Raw genomic sequence first — 10,459 nt, 5'->3', positions numbered from 1 at the left:
TGACGTGGGAGTTAGAGACTCGAATGAGGGAATCTTATACGAAGTTATTCCCTTCAGGTAATTTTCTAGGGCGGAAATTCTTGTAAGTGGGGGAGAGATGTAACACCCTGAATTTAGATTAATTCTTTTAATTGATTTTATACGAATTTATATTATTTATTTGAGTATTCTAATTGATTTATTTAATTATTGGGGATGGGTAGAGATTCGGTTAGAATTATTATTAACTTAATTAATTTAAATAATGTTAGAAATAATAGAAAATGTGAGAATAACTAGTTCGGAGAGAAAATAGAATTTAATTAAAATTAAGGAAAAAAAGGTGGAATTAGTAAGAGGTGGAGGATGTTGTGAGATTTATTAAAATTATGAGGATTATGGTTATTTTTGTTTAAATAGAGAAGTTAGAAGGTAAATTGGTGAGTATGTGTTTTAGTGGGAAAGATGCAGAAAGAAACTTAGGAGGGCATTGGAAGAACATATGGAATCCCAAAAGGTAAAGTTTCATCGTTGTGTAAATTTTGAGGTAAGGGGGGATTATTCATATATGGATGGATTTACAGAGGGATATTGAGGGTTCCTTACCCTTTTGACTTCTCCATTTTCCTTTATTTGTAATTGATGTTTGTGACCAAAAGGGATTTGGCCAAAACCCTTTGAGGTGGTCGATTAATAATGTTTCATTTTATTTTCAAGTAATATGATATGAATTCTCATTTGATCAGTTGACTTTGATTTGATAACCTTGTTAATGCCTTTTGATAAGACAAGCATAAATAAATTTGTATGTTTTTCTTTTGAGTCCTATTAACCTTGGTTAACCTATATTGAGACGATTGATAGTCTAAAAGGCAAGGAAAGTTTAAATATGTTCAACAGGGAAAAAATCACAGATTCAAAAAGATGGGAAAATTGAAATTTGGGTCAAGGGAGATGCGCGACGGAGCCGCAACAGCATGACCATGCCAGATTGTTGGCGGTGATGCGAGGAATGACGCATGAGAGCAGAGCCGCAATGCGGTGGCAAAGCCAATGTCAATGGTGACACGCACGACAGGAGCCATAACAACAAGGAAGCGCATGCGAAGAAGGCTGCAGCATCACGATGCGCGATGACACAGTGATAAAGCCGCGACTCAGCGCTAGACCCGCTATCACCGGTGGTGCGCACTATAGGGCCATATAGCATGATGCTCGATTTGCAAAACCGCAATGACGTGAGTGTGCGGGTGGCTGTGGAGGGGCACAGAGCAGGCGCATGGGCATCGCGCTGGTGGACACTATGGGTCGGAGGATCTATGATGTCGGGTTTCACTATCCAGTTCAACGAGTTTTCTGTTGTTTTGTGATTTCGGTGACTGTTCATTACCTTTTGATGAGTTTAGAGTCCTTTTGATAATGTTAGAGTTGAAGGTAAATAATAATGTGTTGTATTGAGTTGTCTTATGAGTTATAACCTGACCCTGTTGAATGTGATGGTTGTAGAATATTAATGTTACCCCGTTGATGAGTAATGTTGAGCATGTATGATACTACCCTGTTAGTGAGCATATTTGAATAATAATGTGTTTACTCCGTTGATGAGTATTGTTGAGAACATATGTTAATATTTTTCCCTATTGGTGAGTAATGTTGAATAAATATATAATTATATGCATGTTGTTGAGATGTAATTACATATATATTATTGATATGAGTTGTTCAGACGAGGAACAACAATGGTGGCGTGATATTTTCATAGTTGTGGGTTCAGATGAGGAATCACCATTGAGTAGTATATTAATGTTGATATTTACATTTCATGTGTCATGTATATCGGAGATAGGTAGGGCTTAGGTCCAATGAGGTGGTATCAGGATTATTGGTGGAATCGTTGGTTCATATGAGGAACCAGAGACGGGTCTCAGATTCAGGAAACAAAGACATGGATCAATCAGTATCATAACTCTGAAATCTAAATATTTGGTACCACGCGCATATTGAAGTAGTAGAGATGAGTCGTATTGCATTACATAAATTGGCATCTATGATTGTTCTATGTTTGTGAACTATTTTATGTGGTTGCTGAATATTGTTGTTGAAAATATCCTAACTATTTTATACACCATTAACATTATGAACGTATTTCTGACCCCTTTTTCTTTTCTTGTATGGCTCGTTGTGTCTATGGTACAAATACCCAGGTAGAAGAACATTACTTGTTGTTGTGTGGAAGGATTGACGTAAACACCTAGTTCATTTTATCGTTTTTGAGTTTACTTAGTATTTCTGAATTTTGCTCTGATAGTGTAACATCAGGATGGGTTTTCAGTTGTTTGATGTTTTCATGAGTATTTTATTGGATTTATTTCCTTATGCCGGAACTAAGTTGTTTTTACAAAAGCATGAGATATTTATGTTGAGTTAATGATGTTTTAATTTGCGCTGCTTAATTTGATGTTGAAAATGATGTTTTATGAGGAAGGTGTGACACTCTATGCTGAGTTAAAATAATAATAATTTGCATGACCATTTTAAATATGAGTTTTTGGGTTAGGGTGTTACATGATGTATTGGTGCAACATGTGGAACACGATGTTTCAGCACGTGCAATACAACATCTGACCTTGTTCATCATGCCTTGATGGATGTTGTTTGATGCGCAATTTCTGATTGAGATTCAACCAGATTTGATGCAGTTACTTTAGTAATGTTTGGTTGATTTGTTTGACAGTTGGATATGTTCAAATCATATTTAAATGGGATTTAGATTTGAATTTGAAATATAACAAATCATATCTTTTGGAGAGATTTAAGGATAAAATCACATCCAACTGATTCAACTATTTTCTGGATGAATTAAATGCAAATATCCATTGGAAAAAGCTTGGAAGATATTGTTATATAAGGAGACTCAATTCTCATTGCTTGAAAAGAGTTTTGGTGCATAAGAACTATGTTCTTTGTGTTAAGGTTTGAGTCTTTGTTACTTGTATTCCACGCTAATGCCATAATTGGATCAGTGTTGAATCTATTGTTGTACACCACTATGTTTCAATAACTTGACATAGTTTGTTTGTCTTAGTTGAGTTGTAACATTGGACATTATTCACTGAGTTGTAAACACCAATCACGAGTTGTGTGATTGAGAATAAATTGAGTGGGTTCTCATATTTAGGGGGAGACCTAAATAGAAAGTCACTAGGATTAAGGAGAGGCATAAAACTTCATAGGGGTTGAAGGTTATTATAAGACTAATTGTTCTAATTCAAAGGAGTGAATTTCCTTTCTTGGGTAGAGTGTCCTCTGGATGTAGGTGTGGTTTCACCGAACTAGGTTACCAATCTCTTGTGTTATTTTTAAAGCTTTCTACATTGTTTTCTTTTTGTTATCTAACTATTTTGGTATTGGTGTAAAAAGTTGGAGAAGTTGTCTCAATATCTGGTCCAACATTTATCCCTTGAGGATCCGGATTTCAAGATAAACTACAAGGAGAATAATTCTCAAAGAATTCATAGACTACAATGTAAAAATAGATATCCAGTTTGGGAGGCTTTAGGTGTTCAACAATATTGATTTTATTAAAATGGTTAAAATTTGGGTTCAACATACTAATTGTCCTTAACCTCAGCCTCTCCTCCCTTGGATTCAGTACACTTTCACAATGAAGGTATCATCATAAGCTTCTTACCCAAAAAATTTAAATGGTTCAAATTTTGGGGTTTCAACATAGTGTCTCAATGACAAATGACACATGACTCAACAACACACATAAACAAATAAAATAACAAAAACACACAAATTAAGGGTTCGTTTGTTTCATCTTTATTTAAAATGACTTTTATAGTGTTACATATTTTTGTTTAAAAAATTTTACAAAGAATTTTTTAATAAAAGTTTCAAATAAAAATTTGGTTTGTGTAGTTGTTCTTAAAATGTTATTTTAGGTATTTTATAATTTTATTGAAACTTTTTTTGGATATCAAAATTTCAAAAAAATTACTTAATATTGAAGTCATTTCAAATAGTTTTTCATAAAAATCATTTTTGAAGTACAGCATTTTGAAAACATTGCGATTTTGACTATGTTTTGATCTTCAACAATGCATGTTTATGTTATAATATATCAAAAATAGTATTTCAATTTACAAAAAAACGAAATTGAAAAAACTTTTAATAATTTGAAAAATGTATTTATAAAAATCATTCTTGAAAATACAATAAAAAAAATTATTTTTTGAAAGCTAAAGCAAACCGGCCCTAAATAGATAATTAATAAACTAGAAAGAAAGCATGAAATTCTAACTAGAGAGCATGAAAATCCTAAACTATAAAGCACGAAATGTCTCCCCCACACTTAAAATATACATTGTCCCTAATGTTGAATGATAAAAGTAGAGGGAGTAGATAAAACCTGGTGCAAGATCAACCATCATTGTCAGAATCAGGTGGTTACATTTGACCTTGTCGGATAAGCCATGAAAACATCCTCGAAATCATCATATGATTGAGCTTATCTCTTGTGTCTCATTCAACTTCTTGGTCATCGCGAGCTTGTTGAGCTTCCCGCAAGTCTGCCACTTCACTTCATAGTGCAATCAACTGATACTCAAGACCACTCTGATAGAGCTCTTCATTACCTGCATAATCATCATTTTGTATAAAGGTAGTGGATGGCGTGCATGATAGAAATAGGGATAGATGTGTATAGGATGGAGAGACTCACTCTCTCCCATTCATCTCAAAATCTGCGTGAACATCCGAATCAAAGCAGGCATTAACATCCACTATATATAACAGATTTCCCTCATCTTAAATGTTAGTGATCGTCGGATTTGGCAACACCAAGTTCTGGATGAACTTATTTTTGAATCATTATGATATATGAATACATGCATATTTTCTTAATCAACTTTTGTGCGAGACATGAAGCCATGTATAACGCGATGTTGTCTATGAAAGACTGCAGTCGTCTAATCTGGGCGCCAAGCACTAAGGCTTCATTTAGGGAGGTTATCAAACCATCTATCACAACGTCTACCTTTTTTTTTGCATTTCCACTTTATCCATGTGCGCGAGCATGAAATCCATAGTGTGGACTGATTTAAAATTAAAAATGCAATAAATTAGGTAAAGCTCTTTCATGGTGGTGTTATCAGCGCAATTGCCTCAACCAAAAACAATGTGTGTGAGAAATTTTTAGAAATACCTAATGGCGGGGTTGTTGATACATGATGATTTTCCCCCTCCATGTTAGTGGCAATTTCTCCGGTTAACCACCTCCAAAAAGAGCCAAAATCAAAAGCAGCATGGCGATGCATAAGAACCCATTTGCTGCCTATTGTATGGAAGTGCAAAAATTCCCATATCTCTATCTGATTATAATAAAAATCTCGATTGAACAATCTAAAGGATATTGATCCAAAATTTCCTCGCACTCTTCTACCTAACTCGTATTTAAAAGAACTTAGAAACTCAAGGGTGACTTTTTCATATGTTGGATGTTTGAAAGACAAAAATTTCTCCAGTCGAGTTGGATGAACATCAAATTAACATAATTAAGCAAAACTATAGTGATTAAACAAGATTCGTCAATGTACCTAATCGGCCTGATATGATGTTGCACAAGCACGTCGGACCTTGCTTTATGATTTTTGTCTTTGAACCCAATTCCCATTGGATGTTCCTCTACATCAATACCTCTTCTCCCTCTTTGCCAAGTGGCTGATGAATCTCCTCTCAAAAATCTTCATGAAGGAATCTTGAAGAGCTTGATCAAAAGGGGCTTTTGTGTTTTTAAAGAAAGATTTTTCGTTGTTTTTGAGTGGTGGAAGGTGGATTTTAAACATATTTTTATGTTTCCAAAGCCTTGGAATTCGTGTTGAATTGGCACTGACAATCGTCAACACTGATGATGGCTTGCCTGTCAGTGCTTCAAGTTGGTTTCTGACAAAATAAGGAATTAGAAACGGTGATGGGCGTCTTCCAAAATGACATGTGTCATCAAGGTAAAATTCGCTTGTCAGGAAGACAGGATGTTCGTCATTCTTACTGTCGTACTTTATGATTTTTTTCACTATTTGCCTAAATGAGATGATGATCGTCATCATACATGACGACCTACCCGTCATATCCAATTCCTTATGCATAATTTGGTTGATTTTAGGGATTTTTTTGAAACAAATGATCTTGTTATTTTCCTACTAATTCAACCAAACAAAAACAAAATAAATTATTAGGAAAAAAACATGTGGGTTGCCTTCTATGCAATGTTTTGGTTAAAGTTGTTTAGCTTGAATTTTCAATCCTTGATCATCAAGGGGGTTCCTTCAAAAGCAAAATCCATTCTCTACCTCTTAACCAGGCATATAATGCTTGAGCCTCATACCATTCACCATGAATGAACCAGTTGACTCACTCCAGACGTTAATAGCTCCCGACGATTTTACCTTCCTTACATGAAATGGTCCAAACCGTCTAAAGTGAAGCTTTCCAAGGAACAACCTCAACATGAAATTTAATAGCAGGACAGGCTTTCCTTCTTTGAACTCTTATATTATGATGTTATTTCCGTGCCATTTTTACATTCTTTCCTTATAGAGTTTGGCCTTCTCATATGCGTCAAGCCTAAGCTCTTCCAGTTCATGTAATCGAAACTTCCTTTTTTCGCCAACTATCTTGAAATCCATATTGAGGGCTTTGATGGCCCAATAGACTTGGTGCTCCAATTCCACATGCAGTTGGTAGGATTTTCCATAAACAAGTTTGAACAGAGTGGTCCCAATTGGGAACTTGTGGGAAGTTCTATAAGCCCATATTGCATAATCAAGCTTAGCGACCCAATCCTTCCTTGAGGTGGAGTTTTTCCAATATTGTTTTTATCTCCCTATTTGAGACTTCCACCTGGACGCTCTTCGGTGGATGATAAGGAGTTGCTACCATGTGCATCACTATGTACTTCTTCAACAGGTTTTCAAACTATCTCGAGATGAAATGGGATCCTCCATCGCTTATAACCACTATGGGTACTTCAAACCTTGGAAAAATGATTTTTTTTTCAAACATTTAGATCACTACTCGTGCATCATTTATTGGATATGCCATCAACTCAATCCATTTTGATACATAATCGACTACAACGAGTATGAATTGGTTTCTCATAGATGAAGAAAAGGGTCCCATAAAAATTGATTCCCCAAACATCAAAGATCTCAACTTCTAGGATGTTGTTGAAAGGCATCTCATTCCTCTTGGAGATGTTTCTAATATGTTGGCACTAGCCGCACCTCTTTATAAATGTACAACATATTTAAATATATTAGGCAAATAAGGGTTGTCTTGGAGAAATTATGCCACAGTTTTATCATGCTTGCATGTCCACTATAAGCGGAAGCATGGCAATGAGTCATCACATTCTCGAACTCTTCCTCTGGGACACACCTTCAAAAAGTTTCTTCGGCGCCTCTATTAAAAATAAAAGGCTCATCCCAATAGTATATCCTAAGATCTGAGAAGATTTTTTCTTGTGTTGGTTATCCATATTTGGAGGTAAGTCTTCAGCATCAAGGTAGTTGACAAAGTCAACATACCATGTCATTTCTTTCTGAATTAACACAAACAGTTTGTTATTTGAAAAATAGTCGTCGAGGGGAAACTTTTCCTTCCTAATACCAATTAATTTGGAAAAATGTTTTGCAACCATATTTTTTATCCCTTTCTTATCCCTTATTTTTGATGTCGACACAGTGTCGTACCCCAAAATTTGTCTTTCCCGATTCACTTTTCATCCGACCCATGACTTTAGATTTATCTGCATTCATCCACTATGCATCATACACTCATGATAATATAAACCCTAATTCACGCGTTCTCAAGTCCATATTATCTCGACTTTGGTAAGATCGATCATTTTATCTATGCCCGTTCGATTCATTTCATCGTTATCCATCTTGGTGCTTTGGTTCCAATTTGATTGATTTTAATGAAATTTTGGATTTTTCAATTTAATTTTAGTTGATTTTAATTGATTTTTAATTCTAGGTTGTTTAATCTCAAATTAAGCTAAATTCAAATCAACTGTGGAATCCCAATTAAAATTTTAATTGATTTTAAATTGACTTAAAAATAATTCAAATTTTAAAACTAATTAATTTTTTATGTTTTCTTGATTCTTATTTTAAAGGTAATTTGAAATTGATTTTAATTAATTGGATCTTTGGATTAATGTTAATTGATTTTTATTTTTATCTTCAAGTTGATTAAATTTTAATTGATTATGGAATTTCGATGTATTTTTAAATTGATTTTTGATTTGGTTTTAATTCACATTTTTAAATTAATTGATTAATTTGATTTTAACTGGACTTTCAATTTGATTTTATTGGAGTTTTTTCATTGGATTTTAATTTGTTAAAATAATTATTTTTATATTAGTTTTATCACCATATCCATTTAGTAACCCAATGACTATTTTAACAACCTATATCCAATAGTCACTCAGATATCCATTAACACAGTCCAATATCCATTAACACAAAGCTAAAAAAAAAACGCAGCAGCATAGCAGAAAACGCAGGTGCAACCTCCAAGTCAAGCCGGCAAAACGCGGAAACGGCAACATGACAAATCCCAACTGCAAATTAAAAGTGAACTTTAGCAGAGCCAACAGAATTGAAATCAATTGAAATGCTAACAAAATTCAAAGACCCAAACAACTAAATCAGTTTAGAAAAATTTGTAAACAAAATTCATTTTCATTCCACTTACTAACCGAAATCAAATTTTCAAAACAGCTTCGTAACTAACTATTGCATTTCATGTAAATTTGGCAGTAATTTCATCTACATCTCTAACAGAATTAAGAAGGAAAACTTGTATAAATAGATCTTTCACTCACCTTCATTAGCTTCTTCATTCTTCTTCATCTTCTCCAATCTTCACCATCTTCATCCTACGTCAATCTTCTTCCATCTCCAATCTCTTTCAACTTTTCTTCACGCTCCATCGATCATTCACCTTCTTCATTGTGCTGCAATTTGCAATTCATACTCTTCACTGCATTTCATTCTGCACTTTTTTGCAGAAAACTCAGATTCGTGAGTTCGTCTTCTTCTTTCAACACTCATCCTCGCCAACCACAACGCATCTAGCTCACCAGAGAAGCAATAACAATAACACATCAGGAATCGAAAAACGGAAAGAAGAAGAAAAAGAAGCGGCAGTAATCCAAAGAAGAGGAAGTGAATCGAAGAGAAGAGAATTCATATATGTTCGAATCAAAGAGTGAATTCAGTTTTGGCCTTCTTCCAACATTTGTTTTCATTCTCAAGCTCGAGTGTTGGACCGTTCATACACGACACCGACGCGAATGTGATGAAGAACCGAGGATGAATTCGTGAAATCACGGTGATTGAATCTATACGACGCCACATCGATCCGGTAAGTTCTCGTTTTATTCCACTTTGTCGTTGTTGATTATTATCGTGACACAGAGGTCGCGAATGAAACACGATGTTGAAATTCCACATCACTGTGCCAGAATCCACAAACACTGTGACGCAATCCAAAGTGATACCATGATTGTCGTCGGACTAAAACGCGAGCCAGAGAATGGAGATGAACGCGACGACGGAAGCTTCAAGCTTTTTCGAAGCATTTTTCGTTGATAATACATTTAATCGTGTGGCTGCCTTTTGTTTCCACCCAAACATTTCGTTTCCGCGTTCAGGGTTTTTTTCTCCTATCCTCGTTAGGTTAATAGGGACCTGGTGTGTACTGGTTTCAAATTTGGTTTGGGCCTTAGGCCCAAACGAATCCTCATATGCCCGTAAACCATTAGTGGGCCTGCTCCCTGGGCCTACACCCTTGGTCTTTTTCTTACTTCATTAATTTGGAGTTAATCTCATGTTAATTAGAGGTTAATTAAAGGCTAATTATGGAGTTTAGGATGATTAGAGGTTAACTAAAGAATTTTGGTTAAGTAAGAGAATTAAGAAATGAGATTAATTAAGTTTTTTAGGTTAATTAGAGTTCTATTAATCTAATTAGGTTTTGCTCTTGAAAATAAATATTAATTAGAGTTTAAATTTAATTAATGTTAGAATAAGTAGAAAACTTAGGTTAGATAATTAGTATTATTAGTTTCGATTAAATATTGATTTTAGAAACTATTTCCCATAATTATTTCATTTTTTTACATAATGATCCCTAGGTAGAAAAATCTTGATTTTAATGCATGTTCCCTTAGTTTAGGGTTCTAATAAAAATTGCCTAATTCTATTTAGTTGATTCATTTAATAGTATTTATTATTGTATATAATTCAACTATTATTTTTAATCCTCTTGATTAGTGTTGACCAAAGGACACTTTGGTCAACCAAATCCTTTATAATCATGTTGTAAGCCCCGAGCCTATTTCAAGTGATCAAAAAACCCTTGATCACTTAATATGGCAAGTTCATTACACTCAAGCTATTGTGGA

The 10,459-nt window shown here is 34.5% G+C and overlaps 1 long non-coding RNA gene across 1 annotated transcript; it reads right to left on the bottom strand.

Moving 5' to 3' along the window:
• Positions 1-8,448: 8,448 nt before the first annotated feature.
• Positions 8,449-9,718, bottom strand: LOC127091747 (uncharacterized). The gene is made up of 2 exons (XR_007791998.1): positions 8,876-9,718; positions 8,449-8,611 (listed from the first exon to the last, which is right to left on the bottom strand). It is a non-coding gene; the product is annotated as an uncharacterized LOC127091747 (long non-coding RNA).
• Between the last annotated feature and the right edge of the window lie 741 nt (positions 9,719-10,459).

Source organism: Lathyrus oleraceus, chromosome 6 (assembly GCF_024323335.1).
Source record: "Lathyrus oleraceus cultivar Zhongwan6 chromosome 6, CAAS_Psat_ZW6_1.0, whole genome shotgun sequence".
NCBI lineage: Eukaryota > Viridiplantae > Streptophyta > Magnoliopsida > Fabales > Fabaceae > Lathyrus > Lathyrus oleraceus.
This window is presented reverse-complemented; position numbering and strand designations above follow the sequence as displayed.